This window comes from Aethalodelphis obliquidens, unplaced genomic scaffold, assembly GCF_003676395.1.
Source record: "Aethalodelphis obliquidens isolate GAN/ISIS:26980383/991018 unplaced genomic scaffold, ASM367639v1 scaffold5, whole genome shotgun sequence".
In the NCBI taxonomy this organism is placed as follows: Eukaryota; Metazoa; Chordata; class Mammalia; order Artiodactyla; family Delphinidae; genus Aethalodelphis; species Aethalodelphis obliquidens.
The window spans coordinates 46,981,007-47,008,771 of NW_020837949.1; the positions used below are offsets into that span (position 1 = coordinate 46,981,007).

The window sequence follows — 27,765 nt, forward strand, 5'->3', positions numbered from 1 at the left end:
CCAACTGTCATGTGTTGGTTTCTTTGGGAAGTAATCTCTGAGTTAGAGCTTAGCATATAGGATGTTTATTAAGGAGTGTCCTTGGGGTCAACCCCTGTGGAAGGGAGGGGATGAGAGCAGGAGCTCTAGCGATGGATCAACAACAGATGCAGCAACACATGGGGAGCTCTGGAGCTAGAATGATCCTTAAGAGGTATACTGAGTCGAGCCAAGATGTCCAAGCTTTTGCTTCCACATTAAACAATCAATAGATGTGGCTTCTTGGGAGAAGGTATGACTTTAGACAAGGTAGCACTCTGTAGATGGGACAGTCCCTGAAGGGGCTGACAGCTGAATGGTTGTATGTCATCAGCACTCCCAGCAGCTGAGACAATGAGTCTGTCATTGAAAGGTAATCATGGAAATGTCCACCACATCAACCTTATGTTGAGTTTCTTTGTAACTCTTTTTTTTTTTTTAGAAATTTATTTATTTTATTTATTTAGTTTTGGCTGCATTGGGTCTTCGCTGCTGCACACGGGCTTTCTCTAGTTGCGGCGAGCGGGGGCTATTCTTCCTTACGGTGCACGGGCTTCTCATTGCGGTGGCTTCTCTTCTTGTGGAGCACAGGCTCTAGACACGTGGGCTTCAGTAGTTGTGACTCGCGGGCTCTAGAGCGTAGGCTCAGTAGTTGTGGCGCACGGACTTAGTTGCTCCGTGGCATGTGGGATCCTCCTGGACCAGGGATCGAGCCCGTGTCCCCTGCATTGGCCGGTGGATTCTTAACCACTGCACCACCAGGGAAGTCCCTCTTTGTAACTCTTTGATTTGACATTTCTTACACAATTTACTGTAATCTGCTTTGTTTTACAGTTGTGTGTATACTTGCATTTCCAAACCTGTATTATCCCCTTCTTTGCAAGTTAAAGGACACAGTATGGAAAGAGCATGGATTTCCAATACACCTAGCTTGAATCTCAGCTCTGCCTCTTATTAGCTGTGACCTTAGGCCAGTCCTTTAACCTGTCTGGGTTCCTGCTTCCCGATGTGGAAAATCATAGCACCGAAGTATCACAGAGTCTTCATGAGAGTAGCATGAAATGACCAATACAAAGGGTTTGGCTCATATGAGTGCTTGATAAGTATTAGCTTCTTCCATTTTGAAGGATGAAACTCATTTTGGTGTCCACCAAAGCAACTGTCATAGTGCCACAAACATATAAGGCACTTGATACCATCTTTGTTGAACCTTTGAAAGCTTCTTAAATTCATTCCTACTGCTGATATGAATTCCTTATATGTGTATGGCCTATCCATGTTGGATCTAACTTACTTAGAGACTTTGGAAAAAGAACTGAGTGAAAGACAGCGAGAGGAGGGGGGTTGGGAGAAGGAAGATAAAAGATCTTATAATGTTTCTTTGTATGGGTTTGAGTGTCTGTATATGCATGAGGCCATTGGGACCACTGGGTAAACACTTCCTGAGTGTCTCTTGTTGAAAATCCATCATTTAAAAACCATCTGTCTTAAGAACCATAGGACTGCAACAGAATCACAAAAAATTAACCAAGGCCTTTGTTCTCATAGTTGGCAGTGCTTAATGACAGTTCTGGCCCTCTCCTTGCGGCTACAATCTCTTTTGCAGCAAACAGCAGTAAATGTCAACTCTGAAAGCCACCCAGTTTGACAGCAAATGATTTAAGCACCAAGGGTGACAAGGAGACCATATTTTATTGAGCCATTGAGCTGGCTTTGAGGACTTACTTGCTGGCATTTTATATCAGATGGGCAAAGATGCCTACATTAGCAGGTACGAAGTGTTGGCCTGGGAGTTCATATTTAAAAAAAAAAAAAAACCTCAGTTTGCAACAAAAGAGAGAAACTGGAGCTGACTTTCCACATTGGTTTAAAAATGAATTTTGGAAAATTCTCGTGATCCATGTTCATCTAAGTATAAATTCCAGAGAGTTATACTGTCCTCATCCTAACTAGTAGGTAATTGTGTACCTTGGACGCCACCACTTATAACTTTCCAAGAAGCCCCTGAGATTGGCAACAATTTCATGATTTATCTGAAAATTCCTCATTTCAGTGGAATATTGTCAATGGCATTTTGCAAAAAAATGAAGCTTACTAACACATAATGCCTCATCTCTTATCACTGTTGTCGCATTGAGTGCAAAGCACACACGCACTTGTGCAGGCTGGACCCTTTACAAAGCTGCCCATCCGGGTAGGTGAGTGGGGGCTGAAACCAGGTGTAGAAATCAAGCTCTGGCCGCATCCGTCACAAGGGGACACCTTTCTTTAAAAGCTCAAATGCTTTCATTGAAGGCAACTAATTTTCATAATTTGAATTCTCTTTATTACGCATAAAAGCTCAAAAAAGCTCAAAGAAAAATAGATACCATATAGGGAGGGGAGAGGAAGGAAGGTAGGTATGATTATTAAAGAGTAACACAAGGGATCCTGGTAGTATAGAAACTACTCAGTAACTTGACTGTGGTGGTAGATACACAAATATATGCACATGTGATAAAATTGCATGGAACTTACATGCACACACAAATGAGTACAAGTGAAACAGGGAAAATCTGAATCATATCAATGTCAATAGTTTTGTTGAGATATTGTTCTGTAGTTTTTGCAAGATGTTATTTTTAGGGGCAGCTGGGTATAGGGCGTATGGGAGCTCTATTATTTCTTAGAACTGCCTGTGAATCTACAGTTATCTCAACATAAAAAAGTTCAATTAAAAAAATAGATACTCTAGACTTCACAACAGGCTATGCCTTTAATAGGGTGGTCCTCTTCCTCTTTATGGAAAAGCTTCAACTTTCTCAGCTAGTGGGAAAAGATGAATGACTTACCCTGTTTTATTAATAATAACACGACTTCGCCAGGACTGGAGGGAAATGATTCTTGATCACTGTCTGTGTGCATTACAATGACCTTATCACAAACATTTTTTTCCACTGACATTTAAGAGAGAATATAAATATGGGTGTGAATGTTTTAAGCAAGCCCCAAGAGACAGGAGCTTGAGATTACAAATCTTCAGAAGTGTTTTAATAGTCTGTCAAACTCAGTTGACAATGTTTTATCAATTATGGAAGCTATTTCCATAATGATAAAATTAATGGTCAAGAAGGAGATGGAGAATTTCTTTGACATCTAAGCATAAAATTCATCCCAGGGGTTTTACAGATAAATCAAAGCCAGTGCTCCCTTTGTTAATGAAGAGAACCCGTATCAAGAGGATACTTCAGTTCCAGAAACATCATTAGTAGGGAAGGAAATAATAGAGAAAGTACAGGGAAATGTTCCAGGATGTCAGATAAAAGGCAGCCTAGATTAAGAAAATATTAAATAGTAACTAAAATGAAATCAAACATCACACAAAACACACATCACTGTGGGGATGCTTGGACTACGGTTTCCATGCTCTTTATATCTTTAGTTTGCACAAGAGACTTCAGGTGATGGAGAGAGACTCCCCGTTGAAAGAAGAGTGTATATTGTCTCCCTACCCATGCTTCCACAACTCCACGCTCAGCCCATTTCTTTTTTTTTTTTTCTGGAGACATAATATCATAAGCACATAAACCGTAATCACATCTGAGAGCATATTAAGAAACCAGTTTTTAAATGTCGTAAGTGTACCACGCACGATATGTCCCTCTCTTCACACCTTAATTCTGCCTCCTTTTATTCCACACCTATTATGTCTTTCAGATTTATTTGGTAACGTTCCACCAATGCTGGAGGAAACTTAAAGATGAGCCCCTTTATCCCTTAAATAGCTTTAAAGTCAAATAAATAAATATACATTAAATAAGTCTGACACAAAATAACATTTTTTATTTTCCCAAGCTACTTCAGAGAGGGATAATATCCCTCACATAGAAGGCGCTAAGTGCCCTTGCGCTTCTATAGTAAAATTGATAGTTTCCTCTATTATAGTTAATGCTAGCAATGAACTTGGCCAGGGGGTTTGTCCAGATCAAACAAACCCAGAGCCTTTCATTACAAAAATCTCATCGGGCACAGCTGATCCTATAAAAGGCAATGGCAGGTAAGTTTCTTCCCCATCTGCCATCTCAGAATCATAGAAAACTTACATTTTAATCTTTGAAGAAAATGTTCCCTTATTATTTGAGAATAGTAGGGTTCAATGGATTGGTTTGGGACTATCTAGGGATCATCGGAAAGATGGTTCAACAAGGGTACTTTGTGATCAACTATTTTTCGGAGCCTTTGGCCAGGAATCATTTGTTTGTACCATGCAAGTTTTCCTTTATTTAGCCAATGGGGCTTCCTGGCTTTAAAGGCTTTTAAGGACAGGGCTCATTTATCTTTGTATTTTTTATAAGAATGAACCCCAGTGTCTAGAGTGGACCCAACTGAATTTCCGCCCAGTGTGATCGTGTTTCTCTCCCACACGGTGTTCACTGGCCCCACGTATTTACTCACACCTGTCAGGGGATTGATTCCTGTGGTTCTTCAGACCTCAGGATAATGGCCAAAGTCCTCTGGGCCACTTTCCCAGCCCTGCATGACCTGCTCCTACCAACTTCTCTAGCCACACTGGCCTCTCGCCTTTCTTCCCCAAGCTCCTCAGCCCCATGGTAGAGCCTCACCGTGTCCCCACTGGAATCTTCCCTGAGCTCCTTGACCAGCTCATCCCCCACAAACGGCACTTAGCACACGCGCCAATCCTGGACACCCCCATCAAGCGGTGATTTTCCATTTATTTGTGAGCTTTTAAAAATTAATTCCTGGCTTCTCCAGTAGACCATAACTTTCCTGGTGGCAGAGTTTGTTTCTTCCTCCTTTGCCATGAAATCCCCAGCACCTAGCACTGTGCCTAGCACATGGTGAGCATCCAGTAATGCTGGTTGAATGGATTCATGAATGCAGGATGCAGAAATATTTTACGGGTGGCCAGGTTTAGAAGTGGGTGGGTAGGAGAGAGAAGAAATAGAAGGGAGCACGGGAAAAGCAGAGAGAGAGAGAGACAGGGACTACAAGGTATAACCTAAGTATTTTACAAAAGCAAAGAAGGATCATATAATTACATCCCCAATACAAGAGAATGAATTATACGATGTAAACCAAACCCATGTAAAGATGCAAGAATAATTTCTTGGTTCGTTCGTTCAAAAAAATATGTCTTAAGCAACTACCAAGAACAGTGCTCAGTGTTAGGGGCACAGCAATGGACCAAACACTCTAAGTTCCTGCTCTCGGGAAGCTTGAATTCTATTTTTGAAAATACTTAATGTAGAAGCTGGTGCTAGAATATGTAGAAAAATAAAGGAGGATGAGAGGGAGACAGTACAGAAGGTGCTCTTTTAGATAGGGCGGTCAGGAAAGGCCTCTTTGATGGGGCAGTGATCTGAACGAGGCCAGGGAGGAGGCTGGTGAATCCTGGAGCAACAGGCTTCCAGGCTGAAGGAAGAGCAAGTTCAAAGGCCCAGAGGCAGCAGCGTGCTTGGTAGAGGAACAGTTAGAGAGGAATGCAAATAACCTTCCCCAGATGCGGGGTTTTCCTCTTACTGCTCACCCATTGGTGCTCTCCTGCCTTCTCTGGGTAAGTTCTCCTGGGCCTGGTCGGGGGAGACTCTGCTCCTTTAAGCCATGAGGGATCTCAGTTTCCTATATAAAGGGATCTAGCAACCAGGAGCTTTGGGGAGCCTCTTCTGCCTTAACTCTGCTTTTGTCTTAACTCTGACTTATGGGCCATCCACCCTTCTCTCTGGGCTGTTCTCATCTTGCCCTTTATGCCTGACTGCCTGCAGTGCCCTTGCCATCTCTTGACTGTGACACTCAGCCGACGGCTACCAGGTTGACCTGACCTGGAATCTGGTTCTCCACGGCACAGACCCCCTCTCGGGGGTGCTCCCTCAGACTTTATTAGGTTCCTGGAGCAGAGCCAGCATGGGTTAGCCATCAACAATCCTTGCCAAGGTGTTACCTGATAGACTCTTAGTGTTAGTCCTCCAGAAAACATCACTGTCAGAAATATCTGAGTAATTTCCAAACCCAAAGGCATGCTTCTTAAAAGGGTGCAGAAGATATTGCAGTGCGAGGGAGGGGGTTGTCTCTGCTTAGCATGCTTAAGTCACATCCCTGATACAGCCTCTACATGATTGGAACATTGAACTTGTCTAGCAATGTCATTGACAGTCCTCTCTCTCCCAGGAGACGGAATTCAAGGCCACCAATGGCTCCCTATGTCTGTTCTGGATGATCCGTCTATAGAAGAGGGTGTGGAAACAAACAGTGCCACCCCTCCCTTAGAAATATACCTTAATGCTCAGTGACCATCTGGAATCTCACTGGCTGCTTTCTGCCTTTCCTCTGGAATTCAACAGTTGTTTGCATTTCTCTTAAGAAGATGCTGTTAATCTCAAGACATAAAAAACCATGCAGTTCCATGGTAGTTGGGCCTTTAACGAATACAACTAATCATTTCTAAGGGCTGGTGGAAAGGATTGTAACAAGGGTGTAGATGGAGAAAGTATGAAGCCACTGTTCTTTATTATTGCCCTAAAGTGCTGTGAAAATAAACTCAAATATTGTAACAAAGAGATATAATATTGCCTTTTTCTAGGCTTGGATAGGACAGAAAGAATTCTTTTAAACTCTTAAAGGTTATTACAGGACCCAGTTTATAAGCACCAGCTATTACATTACAAGTGAGAACTTGGATTCTAGCTGCACGTAAGGTACAAGGGTGCATTTGAAAAGATAGCAGAATCCTCTTGTCATCTTTCTCCTAGCCGTAGTATATATTCCATGGTTAGTGATCATTAATTATCAAGTTATTGATAGAAAGTGCATCTCTTAATACTTATTTGTTCAACCTAATAGTTGGTTATTTAAACAACAGTTTCTATTATAGGACTTACTAACTCATCAAACCAATATTTATTAAGCCTTGGCAAATGATACGTTATACTGATATCTATTCCTTTGTTCATATATCTGTCTTATTGAAAATATAGTGTTTAGAGATTAAGGGCCCTTAATAGGATCTTTCTTTGCTGTTTAATTCAAGACAATGATGAGTATCAATGACTACATATACTTTCTCTGATGAACACAGAGAGAGAGAGAGAGAGAGAGAGAGAGAGAGGGTTGGTGGCGGGGGGGAGTATAACAGTAACTTAAGTAATAAAAGTTCCACATTTATGCATTCAGGTTATGATTAATTTATAAAACGAATGAATATGCATAAAAAACACAAAATATAAATGGGTTGAACTCTGTGGTGGGCATTCTCTCATTCTGGCTGCCCTTTCCTATTGGCACTCCAGTTTCCTTTGGGGGAATTATGAAATCTCAGGGCAAGTCTCCCAGGAGATCTGTGGTGTAAGAATCCCTTTGGCTTAAATTTGCCAGAAGTTTTAGCCAAGAATCCCAACCGATGTATACTTAATGAAGAACAAGGGAAGGAAGGAAATAAATAGTGCTCAGAATTTCAGACCACGTCTTATTGTCAATGATTAAGATACCGTATCTTAATGTCAACGAACATGGTGGAAATAAATGGGTTAATATTCATGTTTCATCTTAAATGTCTTTGGATGGAAAGTGCTTCATTAGGACAGCAGATTACTATTACTGACTGCTCACTGGGGTATGAAGAGGAGAAAAAAATCAATAGTCACTACCTTCCTTGGTCAATAGTGTTTTCTAAATCCCTATGTAGTCTAAGCTGAGTTATTTCACTTTTTAAAACTGTGAGTCATGAACAAAAAAATTAGCATAAAGTAAGATGCTTCTAACATTAAGAAAAGTACTTCCTATTTATTCTCCTCTATTGTCTACTCATCAAAACCCTGTGTGTGCCGCCTCTCTCTGTCAAGGGGGGTGTGTTTCAAGATCCTTCCTGCACCATCAACAGGGCTGAATGACCCGGCACTGGGGCAGATCAGGGGTGGGATGGGGAATTGCTGCTCCCCTCCCACCCCTGCGGACTTAAATTTTGCCACAGAAGCATCTTCTCCATGGGTTACTGAAATAATGAACTATTTCCTCATAGTATTCTTTGTTCACAATCCATGGCATGTTAGATGGAAAGGGTACTTCAGACATCATTTGGTTTAACCCTGTCACATTTTGGACGAGAAAACAGAAGCTAGTGTAAAATAACACAGTTAATTTGGGTGTGAGAGGGCAGCCTGGAGTTTTGTTCCTAGACATGACTTTAATCCTTTCATTGAAGCCATTGACTTTCTCCCACAGAAATCATTGTGAGGCACAGTGCTGTGGTCAAGTGCCCTACTTAATAAAACTGTACATTCGTTTACGACTGTAGGCAACACTGTCCAATAGTACTTTCTGCCATGATGGAAATTGTCCATGACGATGTGACTAATGGACACTCAAAATGTGGTTGGTGTGGCGGAGAAACTGAGTTTTCTTTAACTTTTTATTGTGTGAGCACAGAGAGTTCCCTATATCTTTCTCCCAGCTTCTCCTGACATCAACAACTTACATAACCCATTGCACTTGTCAACATGAAGAAATCAACCTTGATACAATACTACTAACTCACCTACAGGCTTTATTCAGATATCACCAGTTTCTTCTACTAGTGTCTGTTTTTCTGTCCTAGGATCCAACAATCCAGGATCCCACATTGCAGTTACTCATCGTGTCTTCTTAGTCGTGAAGGACTGAGTATTTAAGTTGATTTGATTTAAATTTAAATAGCCACATGTGGCTAGAGACTACTGTAAGAGACAGGGCAGCTGAGAACGTACAAAATACGTTCACGTCCGTTACTTTCTTTAATTCTGGCGACAACCCAAACCTATGACTTATCTCATCACATCACTGGTAAGTGGCAAAGTGGCTGAAAGCTTCCAGGGTTTTCTGACCCTCGGCTGCATGCACTTCCCACTATACCACAGCTGCTTCCCCACAGTGACACGTGTGACTTAAAACTCACAGGAGACTCTGATGTAACATTTATTACTAAGATATGTGGAAAAATCTATATGTCTTAGAACATCTTTTAAAAAGCAAACCGCCCTTTGGAGTGGAAAAGGTCTCAGTATTCTGGAAGAACGACTCCTCCTCTCTCTGACCTCGAGATAGATGTTGGATCCTAGACCCCAGTCTTGGGACCTCTTGTGTATTTACACACTCTCTCTAAGTGATCTCATTCAGTTCCTTGGCTTTAAATAACATTTATAAATTGATTGGCCCCAAATTTATATCTCCAGGCCAAACCTTGCCCTGAAACTCCACCTGCTTCCCTCCCATAGTCATGGGAATGTCTCACGGCATCTCAAAGTGAGAATTTTGCATGCTCTCGGATGCCCAGTCCAGGCTTCGCCAAGTCTTCACAGCTCTGTACGTGGCACCACTGCTATTCATTACTCAAGCTGAAAACCTACAAGTCATCCTTGATTCCTTTCTCTCTTGTTCTCATTTGCAACATCCAAACCATCTGCAAGGGCTGTTTTTCTCCAACATGTATCCACGATCATCCACCTCCTTTGAAGCCTCATCTTCTCTTACCTGGGTTGCTGCCACTGCTGCTAATCAGTCTCCAATCAGACCTTGTAACTTCCCTCTTTTGAATCATCTGACAGCTTCCCACTGTCCTTAAAATAAGACCCAACCATCTCAAGATGTCTTTAAAGGTCCTAGACGATCCCCTGTCTACTTCTCTGATTTCATTCTCTGTACTCTTGATTCACACCTTTCCAGCCAAATCAGACTTCTGTCAAACCGAAAACTCAAACCCACCAAAGAAGAACTCATCCACTTCAGGGCTTTGACAGCTGCTGTTCCCTCTGTCTGGAAGTTGCACCTCCAGATCTTTGCATGGCTGGTTCCTGGTATTAGGGTCTCAGCTTAGCTGTCACCTTCTCACCGAGACCTTCCCTGACCGCCCACTCACTTTCTACAACATTGCCCCAATTATTCTCTCCGTAGCAGTTACCCACTCTCTGAAATGATCTTGTTTGTCCTTTGTGTTCCCTTGGTTATCTCCAACAGGGATGTCAGCTACCTGAGACCAGAGACCTCCCCTCTTTTGGGCACCGTATCTCCAGCACCTATAAATGTTTGGTACATGGTAGAACCTCAATAAACACCACTGAGTGAATGAATCAAAGAGGGCTCACACACCGACATTTATGTGTCACGTCCATTCCTATTGCCTCATTAATGATTTTCTGAGTGGCATTCAGGGTCAGCCCATTATTGTGTGTCTCTCTCTGGGCCTCACAGTCATGTGGGTAACAGAATGACACACCAGAAGTCATAGCCATTGTGTTAGATAGGCTAGGTGAGGTGAGGCTGCAGTAACAAATACTCTGAAAACCTCAGTGGCTGAAGACAACAAAAGGTTTTTACTCACACAAACTCCATTGCAGGCTGGGCCACTCGCTAGGGCACCTCTTCTCCATGAGGCATTTCCACTATCTGGACTGTTTTGATGTTATCGTGCTGCCATCATAATCCATGGCTCCCTGGTCTCCTAGCAAAGAGAGAGCCGGCAGTTCACACACCAGCTTCTAAATGCTTTGGCCCAGAAGCAAGAGACTCTTTTTCTTTCTTTCTTTTTTTTTTTAAAAAGAAAGGATAATAAATGGATATTTACTGAACATTTAAAATATATGATACATTATGTTGCGTGTTTTTGGAACATTGTGGTCATTTATCACACAGCTCCCACCAGCTTATACTTGAATATGACAGAAGGGATTTACCTGGTTGGATCTTAACATCACTTTTAGGTTATTTACAGATAAGCTAAAATGCATATTAAAAACCGGTAATTTTCCTGGATATAAAATTATAAACCTAATTCTAATTTATTAGCTATTTACCATTCTTTTCTTATAACTGGACATGGGAAAAGGGTGAACATCTTTGCCAGGTTAAAAGGGATTATAAAATGAACAAACACTCTTTTTGATCACAGCCCATTAGCCAGAGCTGCCCACGAGACTCTGCCTAATTGCAAGGGGGCTTGCAATATGGAGGAGTGAATGACTATTTGGTGAGGAAAATGTCTCTACAACAGTCCACCTTGAACACACATAAACCAACTCACACCTGTCCAAGGGAGATTATCTGAAGTCCCACCTAGTCACTGCATCCAGCTCTAAGTCCTGGATCTGCAGGGGATGTGCTATATGTGGCATCTCTTCTGGGTCAGGATAAAGCTCATGATGGTCCAGACGTGTGAACTAAAATGACAGATTATCTGCCCCCTCCCCCCACGCCCAATATACAATGGTGGTACAGGGATGGGGCAACCACAAATCATGCTCCCTTTTGGAAAAAAGAAGATTGTAAGACATAACGCAGTATCTGGTCAATAACAGGGTTCAACCTCCTGCACTGTCGGTGGGAATGTAAATTGCTATAACCACTATGGAAAACAGTATGGAGGTTCCTTAAAAAACTAAAAATAGAACTACCATATGACCCAGCAATCCCACTACTGGGCATATACCCTGAGAAAACCATCATTCAAAACGAGTCATGTACCACAATGTTCATGGCAGCTCTATTTACAATAGCCAGGACATGGAAGCAACCTAAGTGTCCATCGACAGATGAATGGATAAAGAAGATGTGGCACATATATACAATGGAATATTACTCAGCCATAAAAAGAAACGAAATTGAGTTATTTGTAGTGAGGTGGATGGACCTAGAGTCTGTAATACAGAGTGAAGCAAGTCAGAAAGAGAAAAGCAAATACCGTACGGTAACGCATATATATGGAATCTAAAAAATAAAAAAAGGTACTCATGAACCTAGTTGCAGGGAAGGAATAAAGAGGTAAGCATAGAGAACGGACCTGAGGACATGGTGTGGGAGGGCGAAGCTGGGGCGAAGTGAGAGTAGCATCGACATACATACACTACCGAATGTAAAATAGTTGGCTGGTGGGAAGCAGCAGCACAGCACAGGGAGATCGGCTCGGTGCTTTGCGATGACCAAGAGGGTGGGATGGGGAGGGTGGGAGGGAGACTCAAGAGGGAGGAGATATGGGGACATGTGTGTGCATATGGCCGATTTTTACTTTGTTGTGCAACAGAAACTAACACAGTATCGTGAAGCAATTATACTCCAATAAAGATCTATTTAAAAAAAAATAACAGGGTTCAAGATTCTTCACAGTGTGTGGCTCCACCTTTTGAAGTTTCTTCCTTCTTCATTATTTTCCTTGGTCAGATACGAAGTAGGTGTCAGGGGACATGTCCCGTTAGAGAGATGAATGGCTCTCTCAGCCCATTTCCTGCTTGCAAAATATTAAATATCAAATAGATTCTTTCGAACCAATAGCAGTTTTCTCATCTCTCTGCTTCCAGTCAATTCTATGAGCCAGCAACCACGCCCATCGTTCTTTTAGAGAAATGATCCAATCTTTACTTCCTTGCTTTCTTACCTCCGTGGCCCTCCATGTCACAACTTCATGGTGCTTTTCTGCTTTGGTGGGAAAGCTACTCCTTTCATAGGCTTTTACCTGGGGTCTTTTTATCCAGCGGAAAGGTTTCATTGGGCACCATACCATTAGTCTGATTTTTTTCCCTCAGTTGCTTTGGATCTTTGTTGCTTGAATCTTTTCTCAGTACTATCAGGAATCAGGAAGTGGTCCCTTGACCAGCTTTATCAGGCCTCAAATTTTTGGAATGTATTTCCTTTCTTTTCTGCTTGTAAAACAGTCAGTTCTTTCTTGAGCTCACCTCTTTCTTCTTACACTTTGCCACACAGAGTCAATAGCAACCTCTTCCCCAGGAGTGGTAGGCTTACTACCCTGTGATCGCCTACATTTTGGTCTCCTACGTTCTTGCAGCCAATAGACTGCATAACAAGGAGGAGCATTTCCCCCAAGTCTGACATTTGTTTCCTCACTGTCCACCGCTGAACCATTGAGGCAGTGCCACAGATTTCCATTTTGAGTTCTTTTGTTATGGCCGCACTCAGACTAGGTGATCTCCCAGATCCCTTCACACCGTAACGTTCCAAGATTCCAAGACGACGCACCTTGGTCTCTCCTACAGTAAAATCGTGTTGCTGGAACATTATTGAAAAACACTAGTGAACACTATTGAAAGCACATGCCTGACACTTATAAAGAAATCAGTATACAGAGTAGATACTGATGTGTATTTTCCTCCTACGCTTGCCTTAAAAAGACAGAGCAGGAGAATAAAGAGGCAGTAGTGTGATCTCGAGTTGTAAGTCTTGTGTATTTTTGGTGTAATGGTATCATGTCAATACAGTAAAGGAAGAACAAGGAAAAAGCAGTCCAGCATGACAAGGGAGGGAGGAACAGAGCGTTAAAGGGTGTAATTGAGAGGAATCTTCCTGTAGTCAAAGAGGGTGTGGTGGGCAGAGGCTGAAGGGGCTCCACCTTTTTGAGTCTCTGGCAGCTGCTCAGGCAAGGAGTTTATAGCCAGCTTCAGGAAATGACTCAAGAAAGAAGCAGGGTTAGCAATGAAAGCTCGGGGTTTTAGAGAGCACTGGTGATGCCAGGCTTCAACGACTTTCTTTAGGGGTATTTGAGATTCTGTTAATCCTGGGCTTTGTAAGAGCCATCAAGTTAAGGGATGGGACTATATGGTCATGGTGGAAGCTGGTGATGCAGTGAGAACAGCAGGGCCCAGGGGCTATTTGACTCTGGGCAAGTTACTTAACCCTTCTGAGTGTTGCTTTCTTTCTTCCTTTGTAAAATGAGGATGATAAAAATACTTAGGTTGTGGTGAGAAATAAACAAGATAAGGTACATAAATAGCATAAAGTTAGTACTCACCAATGGCCAGTGCTGGTGCTATTGATGACGCTAGTGATAATGAGGCCTCGTAGGAGGTAATGGAGGTTCTCAGCCTCGTCTGTATGTCATAAGCACTGGGAGCTTTTAACAACCCACTGCCTAGGAGGCATCTCATCCATTAAATAGGAATCGCTGGGGGCAGAATCCAGATATTAGCCCTCTAATATCTCCCCAGTGGATTCCAACGTGCAGTCAACATAGAGAGCTACTAGTTAAGGGTAACACCTCTAGAAAACAGGGATAACTTCTTAGGGTCAAATGCCTCTAAAAGTATTGTACATTAATTAGGCAGAATTTTAAGAGATAGCATTTCAGTGTGATGAGGATTGAGCCACAGGAGGCATGGGTGTGGACCTACGCATTCATACAATCGTTTAATGAATGTTTACTCGTTCCCTTTATTTATTTCCATCTGGCAAGTCCCGGGGATTCATAGATGAACAAGAGAGGGAAACCATTATTGGGAGTTAATAATCAGGTGTAAGAGCTCAGCAACAAATCAACCCCAAACTTGAACAGCGGTGGCTTCAATGATAGATGAGTCACAAAGGGATCTCAACTATTTTTATCATGGCTAATTTCTTTTAAAAAGAAGTACTGAAATCAGTACATCAAAGTTTTGTTCAGTTTGGGTGGTGAGTATGTTGGTAGTTGTTACATTATTTTTTTTGCACTTTTCTCTGTTTGAAATGTTTAAAGAAGAAACTGCTACATTGTGCTAAGTGCCGTGATAGGGGTGAGATTGGGATGCAGTGGGAACACAGAGGAGGGCCACCCGTCAGCTAGCTCAGAGCGGGCACGGGGAGGGAAGGCAGAAGGTCATGGAAGGCTTTCAGGAAACCACTGACACTTCTGACATGGGAAGGTGTCACAAGAGGATTTGCATTTTAGAAAGATGAATGGGGGAGAGAGCAGAGACATGCAAGCGGGGATATCATTAGAAGACCATTTGCTCCTGATGTGAACTTCGTAAGGCCTAGACTAAGGCACTTCCAGTGGGTCGGAGGATCAGAGACCAGAGACATTCTGCAACGGATTGATCAAACTCAGCTACCAATTGAATGCACAAGGTAAGGAAGAGGAAAGCAGGAATGCCTCATGAGTTCCTGGAGTGGGCTTTTGGGTAGACACGGTTCTCAACACCATTAACTCAGCTATGGCTTTTAGAATGAGCGACAGATTAGAAAAGAAGGAGAGAAGATGCTGAGTTCTTCTGGGGGAACTGGTGCTTGTGCTGCACCCAGGTGTCCACAGCAATAGACTATATGGCTCAGGAGAGAGGTCCATCCTCTCTCCTGTATATGAGTACAGATATGGGGCCTTCAGTGTACGGTTCATCTCTGGAGGCGAGGGAGTAGATTCAGACAACAGAGTGACCAATACAGAGCCCTTGAACACACCTGCTTTATAATCATGAGGACTAGGGTGAGAAGAAAATCCTTCCAGATGGGGCTGAGAGGAAGCAAAACAGACTAACAGAAGGTAAAATCAGGAGAGAGTTCTGACCCAACCCAAGTGAAAGTGTCAATATCAAGGAGAAAATAAAAGGTTAAAGAACAACATGGAGAAGTCAATAGGATACGCATGAAATTATCATTCAATATAGCAATTCATTTGCAGGCCAATGGTGATTACAAAAGCTATTTCAGGACGTGAGATCGTAGAAGGTAAACTTGCAGCATGGAAGGTACTCATTAAACATTTGTTGGATTGAAATGCACTGGGTTCCTGCCATCATGGGACAGGCCCTGAGCCTTGAGGCAGGGGTAGGAGATGCTGGAGAAGGAATGAGGTCTTTTATTGGGCTTCTCAGTTTGGCTTAGGACCAGGGGTTCTGCTGATGAATCTAGAGAGGAGCCGCCCTTCTGCCAGCCTGAGTTGAGTTTGCTTTTGCCAACATTCTACAGCTCTAATCCAATCCATTATCAGTAAGTGTCATCCCTTTGCCATATATAGAAACCGTAAGGGCAAAGAAAACACCGTGGGGGCTGATGACTCAGGATGTTTGGCAATGGGATAAATGAGCATTTCACCTTTCCTGCTGATAGACGGAGAGCCCTTAAGGCTCTGGTTCTCCTACTAGATTTTTGTATAGCTCCAAGCATGCCACTGGTACCCACAACAAACCATTAATTAGAGCTAGCTTCTGGTCCAGGTTTGAAAAGACCAAAGTTGCCATATGGAGCTGGGTGTGTGTGTATGAGAGAGCTTCCCAAGGGAAGAAACCCTGTCAGCTCTCGGTTGCATCTCCAGAGTGCAGTGCCTTGTTCCTGCCACCAATAGACATTCAGAAACTATCTATTGGCTGACAGTTGGGAGGAACTGGGGTGTAATCTTCTGGCACTGTGGATTTCCTTAGTACTTTCTTCTGATTTGGGCCATATGAATTGTATCATCTAGGTTCAGACACAGAATCAATACATTTATATATTGAGATTTATTACAAGGAACCGGCTTATAGTATCGTGGGAGCCAGCGGAGCAAGTCCAGAATTTGTAGGGCAGGCAATCAGGAAGAGAAGTTCACGAGCAGAGTGGGGCTGTGTAGGCAGGGCTGAAGCTGTTGTCCACAGGCGGGATTCTTCTCCAGCTCCCTCTCTCTCGCTCTCGCTCTTGCTCTCGCTCTCGCTCTGTCTCTCTCGTCTTGGCCCTGCTTTTAAGGGCTTCCAACTGATTAAGTCAGGCCCACCCAGATTGTCCCTTACTTAAAGCCAACCGATTAGTGACTTTAATGACATCTGCAAACGCCCTTCACAGTACATCTAGATTAATGTCTGATGGAATAACTGGGTACTTTAGCTTAGCCAAGCCGACATCAAAAAAGCCATCACATGGGTTTAAGAATGTGTTGGAGATGCTGTGGATGAGTAAAGAAAATAGGTGGTTGGCGTGTGTGTGTGTGTGTGTGTGTGTGTGTGTGTGTGTGTGTGTAGATGGAGCTGGGGGGCGGGCGGGGGGGCGGGGAGGTGAGTACCAGAAATGGTGGGACCTCCTTGCTCTCCTTTCCAAATCTGGGGTCTTAGGAAAGTCTGTTTGGGGTGCATTGGTGACTAACATATAGCTCAGGGAAGCCATGACCTCAGCTTCCATCACCTTGACACACTGGGGAAGAGCCCAGTCCAGTGTATTAGGTAGGTGGTGGGCCACCAGATCCACGCCCACCTTGCTTTCTTCCTGGCCAAAGGCACGCAGCTGCTCTATGTTTTCCCCCCCACGGCTCCCCGCGCCGGGTGAATCTCTCCATAGTGCTGCCAGAGGGCGCACGAGCAGAGGAAAACGCCGCGGGGCTCCAGGAGAGGCCAAGATGCCGGTGCTGCGACGCCGGCGAATCTGGGGCGGTGACCCGGAGCCCCTGGCACTCATACCTCTCCTTCCCCAGGACCCCTATCAAGGCTGCCACTCTTTATGTGCATGTTTCAGGGAGGGGCAGACGGGACTCCTGGGAGCGAAGAGCTAATAGATTCGCTTTCCTTTGTAAGGGATGGGAAGGGGCGCTTGCTGGGGAGAGGCGGCAGCCCCAGGACAACTGAGGAGAGACCGGAGGTATCTCCTGCCTCATTTGTCAAACTGTCGGCCCCTACCTCCTACTCCTGAAACCCGAGGGCAGAGTGTCTCAGTGCTCGGGGCGTCGGAAGGCCCCCTGTCCCGAGAGGAAGACACCTGGCTTCCGCTCCCCTCCCATGGGTGCGCAAGGACACCTGGGCACAGGCCAGGTGGCCGCGCGCAGCCCGGCTGCTGCAGGGTTGCAGCCCGTTCTGCATCTCTCTCCTATGTAACTGCGCTTCTCACCAGCAGTGCTACCCCCTTAAAAGTCAGGGGCCCAAGGCAAAGAGGCAGTTCTTTTCTGTAGTTTTGGGGGTTTTGTCTTTAATCTTAGGACTAAAAAGGATGTCTGCCGCAGCCGACTAATGTCACCCATCTCTCCTTTCTCTTTCCTCCTTAAAAACGCAGTCTTAATGAAATGCTTTTAAAAGCAATATAGATTTTGAGGGAAAGAAAAATCACTAGAGGACTTCAACCAAGGTTTTAATGCAACGGCATTATTAAAAATAATAATGGGCCTGGGATTTTGCAATTCTCAAGGGTGGATGGTGAGCAAGGACAAATAGAGTAGATCAGACAGTTGGAAATTATAAAGAGTGGCTGCTCTGCTCATAATTTGCACTCAAAGCACTCATAATTCGCACAATAGGGACATTTAAACACTCAGCGAGCCTGAGCAATAAACACATTTCTCACTCAATCATAACCGAGGTCAGGGAGGGAAGCCACGGTCTTCTTTTCTTGTCTGATGTAGGAACCTCGTGGCCTCAGCTTATGTGTGGTTTTGGAAAACTCTGACAGGAATGAGTGTCTGGGAGACTTCTCAGTTGTCAAGAAGCTTCTTATGTTTCCTAAAGAAACTCAACCTAGATTCATTAAGCCATGTCACAGAGCAAAGAGAATTAAATATTTTTTTAAGACTGCAACTAATCCTGAAACTTAAATATAGGGGCAAGAATCCTACATATGAAAGGTCTGTGAAATTTTTACAGGAAATGTGTAAAGATGTTGTGTTTAAATATCCTTAGATGAGAAAAAAAATTGGGATTCCACCCCCCCAAAACCCAAATGATTTTCAGCCATCTATTCCCAATCCTCTCCTCACAGACTTCAATTAAATAAAATAACATCTTTTTGAGTCATTTAGGAAAATATTTATATATCAGTGAAATCAAGGAGATTCTTTGAGAGATGTTGCTAATGTATATTCGAGTAAGGCCAAACCTTATATTTATGCTTTTTTTTTTTCGTTGAAATTGGAGGCTCATATTAAGGATTTTCCCTCCCTTTAAAAACATCAACACAGTGCCATAACTTCCTTTATTTGCAATCAGTATATCCCATGGTTAACAAAGAACTTTTTAAAGAAAACAAGTGCCCTAATGAAATTCAGTACTTCTTTATAAAAAGAAAAAAGGATCTTTTATATGCACTTTTATATGCACTAAATATATAAGCATAGTGTGTACCTGGTAAAGTTGATTTCTGCTGACAGGGTAACTCAGGTAAATCAACATAAGAGTCCACAGCACATTATAGGGTACACTTTATTGGGTTTTACCTTCAGGTAAAGACTTCTATTAAGAAGGTACAAGTGCCTGCATACCTAGTCTGCCTTGTTTTCCACAGTGCTGTATACATAATCTCTTAAAAAATTTTTTTAATCAAAGCTTGCTCTATTGAATACATTTAATTGGAATCCAGTAGTTAAAAAATATAAAAATTTACTGCTGTAGAAAAGTTTTGATTAGTACTTTCCATTAGCAAATGTTGTTGAGTAAACCCTCTAACAGTCTATTTGCATTCAGACACGAATTGACTTAGCAAAACAGGTGATGCTTTCAACTGTACAAATATATTATTTCCCATAAATATTCCTAATGAAAGAGGTGGTCTGTTTCAGAGGAAGTAACTGCAAGGAAGACTTTTAAATAATAATAAAAAAAATTGTTCCCAACCCTGATAAGTACGGGCATGAAGTCTCGAAGGGTGAGTTATTAGGTGTGGAAAGGCAGTCTAGAAACCTCTCCCACGTACATTTTAAAGTAAGCTGCCCTAAAGCATGGCAGAAAGCATCTGGGAAGCACTGCCATTCTCTTATGTCAGAATCTCGCCCTTTCTTCCCCCACCCCCATCCCCCCAAAAATGAACTCAAATACAAAGAAAACGTGTTTTACCCTAATGAAACGTTTGGGGAAGATGAGAGTTTATGCTGGAATTCCTTGACTTCATGGTACTAAAATTTTTTAAATAAATAAAAGGAAGAAAATATTCATACTTTTAAACAAAATTAAAATGTAAAATAGGTTCAATTATCAGAATTTTTGGAATAATCTTCCTTTGATATTTAAATAGCAATTTGGACTTCATTTGTTAACAACGAAAATAGAAATAAGACTGAGGTTTGAAGGGGCATTTTTGGTGCCCCTGTCCCATTTATGATTCTCCAATTCAAGAAGGACTGCATTTCTCTTCAGTTGTTTGTCTAAATCTGGAATCAAGATGGGAATAGTTATACCACTGGCTATTTTCTAAGTGACAAGTCAGTGTTAGTGTTTCATAGATGACAGACCTCTGACTTCACACAATGAAGCCTGAAAAAAACCCCACGTGCCATGGCCAGAGGTCTGAATCTAGACTTTCCTGGTACATCATTTCAGACTATTCTTAGAGCTGAGTGCATAAATATCTTCAATTTTTTTTTTTTTTTTTTTTAGTATTGCTATGTTTTGGTAAATTCCTAGCTACTTAATGCTGTGTGTGTGTGTGTGTGTGTGTGTGTGTGTGTGTGTGTGTAAGTGTGAGTTGGGAAGTGGGGCAAAGAAGACAGAGCAACAGGGGGGAAAGGAAGAAAAAGAACTGGGGAGGCAGAAAGCCCTCTGCTTTGGGATAAGAATATTACATGTTCTTTTCTACTATCTTATTCACAGTGAATTTAAAGAAGGATATTATTTAACGAAGTGAATCCCTCCTTTCTTTTTCAAAATTGGTCACAGTTATTTGTTTCATTATTGTTTAGATGTAATGTTTCTGTTCTATGGCTTATACTGTGTGCATGATACACACACACACAACTTTTCTTTCTCTTTGAATATCATCACTGTTGGCTGACAATGAAATTGTGAATAACATCTTATTCTTTGTTGCATCCCAATGTTCTTTATTTGCAAATTTGATACCTCTATATAATTAATGTAATTCAATGAGCAGCAAACAATACCAATTACAATGCTGTGCATGAAAAGAATGTTACACCATAAGAATACTTCGCAGGAAAATGACATTTCTTATTAGAATTATTTGATTTCATTAGGATGAAAAGAAAATGTTAGTATAAGCTAATCAAATAGTAAGCAGTCAGGAGAAGCAAAATATGTAGAAGAATCTCAATTTTCAGATGAAATGTATTTGATTACTATTCGTTTGACGTTCTACTACCAGTTTAAATTTTGTTAATTAAATCTGAAGTTGGGCTTCCCTGGTGGCGCAGTGGTTGAGAGTCCGCCTGCCGATGCAGGGGACACGGGTTCATGCCCTGGTCCGGGAAGATCCCACATGCCGCGGAGCGGCTGGGCCCGTGAGCCATGGCCGCTGAGCCTGCGCGTCCAGAGCCTGTGCTCTGCAACGGGAGAGGCCACAACAGTGAGAGGCACGCGTACCGCAAAAAAAAAAAAAAAAAAAAAAAAAAAAAAAATCTGAAGTTATATGACCTGTTAATCTTGTAGGTTAATCAGCAGAAGAAATTTAGTTCAAAGCCTGACTAGAATGCAGTTGTATTATCAATACTTTCGGTATAAAAGGAACCTTTTTCACAGTGTTACTTCCAAGTGCATTCGACAAAATGACTATTGATAACATTCATTTGTAAGAAATAGCCTTATTTGCATGTAAGGAATGAACTGTAAGTGCGTTATAGTAAAGTAATATGAAATGTAGTAATAATAATAACAACCCTTTTGTCGAGCACCTATGATGTCTTGCACTGCACAGAGTGGGCTTACACAAGAATTAAGAAGGATGCAGTTTGTCAACTAGAAGACACAATTCAAATCTCTCTTTACGAAAGTTAAAGAATTACTTGTTTAATAGGTCTTTCTTTTTTTTTTTTTTTTGCATTATGCGGGCCTCTCACTGTTGGGGCCTCTCCCGTTGCGGAGCACAGGCTCCGGACGCGCAGGCTCAGCGGCCCTGGCACACGGGCCCAGCCGCTCCGCAGCATGTGGGATCTTCCCGGACCGGGGCACAAACCCGTGTCCCCTGCATCGGCAGGCAGACTCTCAACCACTGCGCCACCAGGGAAGCCCTAATAGGTCTTTCTTAATAAATAACTTTCCAAAGGTAACTTCCATTCAGCTCCTAAAGACATTTTACAAGTTCTGAATTTGTGGGATTTGAATTAATAAAATGTTTCTATAACATATCCAAAAACTGTTTAGGTCGAGAATTTAAAAACACCCTGGATATGTGGTCTATGCATTCTTTATTGCCAGCCTTATATCTTGAATATCTCTTTATCACCTCTAGATTTTTTTGCACCGTCTTCCCCTGTAAAAGTGTCTGAGGGCAGACACCTTCCTAGCCATCCCAGAATCTTCAGTGTTGAACGACAGAATGAGATAACACAGTTTAGAAATGTGCTAAGAATCCACATTTTAAGGAAAAATATTATAATTGAAAATCTCATTATTTTTAGTACAAAGTAATAGATATTCTGAATTAAAATAAAGTCACACCATAAATAAAAGTGTAAAGAAGAAAATAAATATCCCTCATAATTACACCCAAAACTCAGGCATAAGCACTGTTCCATTTTGACACATACACTATTTTGACGTATGTTTGTCCAGATATTTTTCTGTGGATCTACGTGCACCTTTAAAAAAACCAAAATATGCATTACACTATACAGTCTAATCTACTTTTTCACTTAATGTATCACGAGCGTCTTTGCTATGGATAAATACAGAAGTCATCACCATTTTAAAAAGCTTTCGAGCATTACACCATATAAATATATCAAAATTAATTCAACTGACTTTCCAAAGTTAGCCATTTATGTTGCTTTTGGGTTTTTTTTTTTTTTTTTTTTGGTATGAAATGCAATTTTAAGACAGTGACTTTGTGCCTCATCCCTCCCCAGAAAGGACCAGTTTAAAAAACTCCATGCAAACAGTCAAGAGGCCATTTGTGGCCACATCATTGTTCTGTTTTCCTAGATTGTTCCAAGGATCTTCTTCCGAAGGTGTATAGTTCTAAAGTAAATTCAATTTCTTTAATGTTTGGAGTGTCGAGAAAAGAAATCATGGAACACATGGGTTCTGCTTGCATTCCTCATGAGTCTTGGATTAAGACAATCTGCCTATACAGAAAACATAGCCCTAAGCAAACTTACACGAAATGATCAGAAAATACTGACAATTTGAGATTTCAGCGAAACCTCAGATCACTATATGAAAAAATCTATTTCTAAAATCAATTACCTTTTATGCAGGCAGCACTGACGAAGTTTAAGAGAAGTGAAGAAAAACCTATTCTTTACTTAGAAATGATACATGATGGATATAAGGGACTTTTCAAAAGAACTAATGTTTTGAGGGTGTCCACATCACACAATGATTGCTTAAAAAATCAAGAGAGCAAAAAGAAAAATGAATGGCTAGAACATTTCACTAACTGCCTTTATTCTTTATCTCATCCTACAGGGCCTTGGAAGAATAACAGAACTGCTCTACCCTTTCTGCTCATTTCCTGTCACAGGAGGTGTGATTGTTTCAGTGGTGGTCTCCATTGTCATTCACCTATGGCTGCTAGATCAGAAGATTGACATTATCTAGAAATCTATGGAGTAAAAGGCATCCAAGACCCACTCCCTGGGGATGGTGTGCCAATAAGGGTACAAAAAATAAGGGAAGTGAGAATCTCTCATCAGAACTCTGTTCATTGTGTACAGAAGGTTCTAAAAAGAACAGGAGTGTTTCTGAGTGTCCCTGAGTGGACATAAATTCTAATGCTTCTATGGAATTCTCTTATTTCTTTGACATCCAGCGATAGGCTGGATTAAAACCCTTGGCCCTAAATGAGAATCCAGCCTTCTGTGGGGTGGGGACGGAGGCTGAGTTCTCTCTGCCTCGCTGCTTTCTCTCTCCGTCATCTCCATACTGCCTGGTATGTCAGGCCACATTTGGCTTGCCACCATGAACATGATGACTGTAGCCCAGGGTTGTCTGAATAACATCTTTCTCTGTCATATTTTGATAGTTCCCTACTGTTTTTCTAACACAGATGAGGAAGGGTGAGCCTCTGAGGGGAAGTTACTGTTTCTTTCTTGAGATGCTCAGGGAAGACGAATATGGGCCAGGGTAGGGTGAGGACCTGGCTGAAATCTTGGCGAGAGCCTGCGAGGGGATCCCACCTAGAAGCAGACAGAACACAAGGTCCTGGTCTAAGCTCTTCTGAAGATGTAAGCCATTGTCTCCCAGTTCCAGCTGATCTGGCTTTAGTGGATGAAATGGCACCTTTCCCTTAGGAACCTCCATTCCTGAAATTTCACTCAAGAGATACGCTGCTTGTGATAACAGGGTGTAAGAGAAGACAGCTTTTTACACGAGTCCTTGGGTGACCTCTGACACAGGAGACATACCCACAATCCTTCTCTCTTTGCCAAGAGCAGGCTCCTGGGAGGACAGGATCCCCTCGTTTGTGGTGACCACTTGTGCCCTGCGGAGAGCATGGAGACTGGTGTGGGGAGCCCGGGCCCCTGGCCTGGGAGCGTATGGGGAAGAGCTGATGTGGGCGGCAGAGCTGCCGATGCGGTTATTTATTATTTCACTGAATTACTGCTGAGTGACAAGGGCTCCTCGCGTCCTAGCGGGCTGGCATCCGTGGAACATATTTTTAACATGAATCGCAGAAGAAATAACAAAAATATGAAATGGCTAATTAGAGAGCCATTTCACAAAGGTCCTGCCTGATGACAAGTTTTTTGGTCAGTGTTGCCATTTGCTAATTTCCAAGTGGAGTGAAATCAGAGTCCATGAATCCGGGACTCAAAGCTGGGGCTGGGGCTGGATGAGGGCAGGAAAAGAAGACAGAAAGTTAAGCTATTGAGTCTATTTTCCCACCTTCCTAATGTATTGGGTGAGTTCATTTCATTTTGGAAAGCTCTATGGGGCACCTCAGTGTTTGGTGGGAGATGTGGACTTATAGTCCCATAGCAAGTGATTCCAACCTACTCTGCTATTTCTAAGACTAAACTAGTCCCCGCCTAATGTAAAACTCAATGCCCTTGGGGCTTCCCTGGTGGCGCAGTGGTTGAGAGTCCGCCTGCCGATGCAGGGAACATGGGTTCGTGCCCCGGTTCGGGAGGATCCCACATGCCGCGGAGCAGCTGGGCCCGTGAGCCATGGCCGCTGAGCCTGCGCGTCCGGAGCCTGTGCTCAGCGGCGGGAGGGGCCACAGCTGTGAGAGGCCCACGTACCGCAAAAAACAAACAAACAAACAAATCTCAGTGCCCTAAGCTGAATTTTCTCCCTCTTTCATATTAACCATGCATCAAAACTTGAGTGACTCTTTACCTACAGTGCAGTGAAGTATTACAGTATTCGCTGGGAGATTTTTTTTTTTTTTTCCTTGCGGTACGCGGCCCTCTCACAGCTGTGGCCCCTCCCGCCACGGAGCACAGGCTCCGAACGCGCAGGCTCAGCGGCCATGGCTCACGGGCCCAGCCGCTCCGCGGCGTGTGGGATCTTCCCGGACCGGAGCATGAACCTGCGTCCCCCGCATGGGCAGGCGGACCCCCGCATGGGCAGGCGGACTCTCAACCACTGCGCCACCAGGGAGGCCACCGCTGGGAGATTTTAAAAGCCTTCAAAGCAGGTAATCATGCCTCTGGGGTCACATGAGTGATGAATACCCAAGTCTTTATTAACCTGTGTGCGAGTATACCTTTAGAATTTATAGCAAAGATGAAAAACGGTTGGAAAGTGTTTTCTCCATTATTTGACAGGCTAACACTTAAACAGCTCCTTTACTTGGACGTTGGGCACGGGGAGGACAACACCCAGGTAGCTTCCACAAAAGGTCTTTTACGCATTAGGAATATTATGAATTGCTGTACTGTTTGCCTTTGACCTACATAAGGGGAGAAGATCAGTCCCAGAAGTAGAATGGAAGTACACATGAAACAGCAGAGAACACAAAGGGACTTGGGTTTCTCTTTCATCTCGATATTTATGGGATAACAAGATGACAACCTACGTCATGTTAGGATTCTGTTTCCCTAAGCATCATGTACCTACCTTAGAAGCTCTGTATTTCAGTAAGTGCTTCACTGCACACACAAAAAACTATCCCCAAACCTAGTGGCTTAAACCAACCGTTTTATTTTGCTCACAGTTTTGTGGGTCGGGCGTTCCGGAAAGCATTGGTTGGGTAGTTATCTCTAGTCTGCATGAAGTCAGCTGGGACTGCTGGGGCTGGAGGATCTTTTCCAAGATGGCGTCTTCATTCATGTGTCTGGAAAACCCTGGGCCTCTCTCCTCCTCCTCCTCTTTCTTCTTCTCTCTCTCTCTCTCTCTCTCTCAATCTCTCTCTTCTCTTCCTATGGCATCTCATCCTCCAGGGCGTCTCTATGTGGATGTGCCTTGGCCTTTTCACAGCACAGTGGGCTGCTGGGGAGGCACGCTTCTTACATGGGGGCTGGCTTTCAAGAGGTAAGAAGTGAAAGAAGCCAAGCCAGTGAAGGCCTATGCCTGGGATAACCTCAGTGTTACTTCAATGCAATTGTACTGGTGAAAGCAGTCCCAGGGCTTATTCACGTTCAAGGAGTGTGGATACAGATTCCTCCTTTTAACGGGAGATGGCCAAGATCATGTTGCAGAAGGGTATGTGTGATGGGAGGTACTGTTGTCCCTTTTAGAAACTATAATCTGTCACAGTGAAAAATAAATGTCTAAAGGCTGTGCTTGAGAAAGTTTTGTTGTTGTTAGGACATAACCTATAAAGTCTTCATTTTCCATTCCGATATCCAGGGCTGAATTTCTGTCGTAAATCTTCCTGCTTTGGAATCTGTGCCCATTGGGAATTTCCATGCAGGTCACCCCTTCTCAAGCATCCCCTCCTCTGTGAAGCACACCAGGCAGATTGTCATGCCTCTTCCAGGGCTCCAGTGCTGGGCTCACCTCTGTTATATCACCTGTCAGCCTGTTCTCCTGCTACCTGTCCATCCTCATTGATGGTCTGTGAATTGAGGCAAGAGCTGTATTTTATTTATTTCTATGATTTTTAACTGAGTGTTTAGTTTTTTAATTTTAGCTCAGTTGAATTATGTTGATTGACTTAATAAATGAATAAATGTCACCCTGATTCCAGGAACTTGGCCTTGTAGGTTCACTAAAGACCCAGTAAAAGAAAAACCTGAGGACAAGGCCAGGAAGACCTCTTCCTCCTTGGAATCTGGGGTTAACCAAGTCCACACCTTCCTCAACTAACACCACTGATGAGAGAAGTTGAAGAGCTGTGAATAGCAGCTAACTAGCCTATTTATTTCTAGAATATAGGATTTAATTAGACACATTCTCTTCAACAGCTCTTACCAATCAAAGGATTAGAACTGCTCTGGGTGCCAAGCACAAGCTCTACAGAGGAAATGATCTGCAAGAAAAATAATTTTCTCCACCTCGAAAATAGGAGTAGGAAAAATATGAAAACAAATATTTTTGGTCTTATATTTAGTAATTTTAAAATTCCATACTCAGGTCTCCAGTGTCTGTTTCTTTCCTTTAGATTGAATGTCATGTTTACTCAGAGGATTTTAATGTAATTTGGGGGATGTTTTAATCCATTTCTGCAGTTTATCACCTTTGAGGTTTGCCCAGTGTCTAGAATGAAGAGTGTATTTGCTAAATTGAGGAAAATGTAGACAAATGCTTGTGCTTGCTAGTTGGTAAACAGATTGGGATGCCCAGATCACAAGGGCAAGTTGTCAGTCTGCTCTAAGCAGTACCCTGCAGCCACGTCTGTGGGATCACGAGAGGGTCTAACCCAAGTGGAGACTTAGGAGGTTCCTTCCAGCTTCAACAACAATTCACGTGCTTATCTGGCAAAGATTGTTAGCCTGAGGCAACTATTGGGTCAGAATCAGAAAATGGCTGATTTGGGAGAAAGTGACTCACTGAATCAAAGGGATGAAAGCACTATTAGTGTAGAATGCAAACCAGGGAGCCCAATTTGACGGTCTGAAGGAGCGCATCAGTGTGGAGTGGGAGTAGAGAGCTCTGCTGGACTCCTGGAATGGCTCTCCCAATGCAGAGTTAATGCCCATCACCAGAGAAATGGCCGGGAGCTGTGCTGTGTGTTTCCATCTACATGTGCTTTTAAGGGGGCTTGCAAGTTACATGTTCTTCATATGACTGATGATTTCACTAA

At 42.8% G+C, this 27,765-nt stretch overlaps 1 protein-coding gene across 1 annotated transcript in view; it reads left to right on the forward strand.

Moving 5' to 3' along the window:
- Positions 1-23,417, forward strand: part of TRIL (TLR4 interactor with leucine rich repeats) — an 87,228-nt gene extending 63,811 nt beyond the window's left edge. Inside the window, exon 3 of the mRNA XM_027102310.1 lies at positions 23,043-23,417. The gene's annotated coding sequence lies outside the window, so the exon portion shown is untranslated. The remainder of the gene's footprint in view (positions 1-23,042) is intronic.
- The last annotated feature ends 4,348 nt before the right edge of the window (positions 23,418-27,765 follow it).